Here is a 441-nt window from a genome sequence, read left to right on the forward strand (position 1 = left end):
ACATTTTGAACAGCCCCATGGTGGTGGTGAGGTTATGGTATGGACATTGTGAACAGCCCCATGGTGGTGGTGAGGTTATGGTTCAACATTGTGAACAGCCCCATGGTGGAGTTGAGGTTATGGTATGGACATTGTGAACAGCCCCATGGTGGTGGTGAGGTTATGGTATGGACATTGTGAACAGCCCCATGGTGGTGGTGAGGTTATGGTTCAACATTGTGAACAGCCCCATGGTTGTGGTGAGGTTATGGTTCAACATTGTGAACAGCCCCATGGTGGTGGTGAGGTTATGGTATGGACATTGTGAACAGCCCCATGGTGGTGGTGAGGTTATGGTTCAACATTGTGAACAGCCCCATGGTGGTGGTGAGGTTATGGTTCAACATTGTGAACAGCCCCATGGTGGTGGTGAGGTTATGGTTCAACATTGTGAACAGCCCC

The sequence above is a fragment of the Salmo salar genome, chromosome 06 (assembly GCF_965601325.2).
Source record: "Salmo salar chromosome 06, fSalSal1, whole genome shotgun sequence".
NCBI lineage: Eukaryota > Metazoa > Chordata > Actinopteri > Salmoniformes > Salmonidae > Salmo > Salmo salar.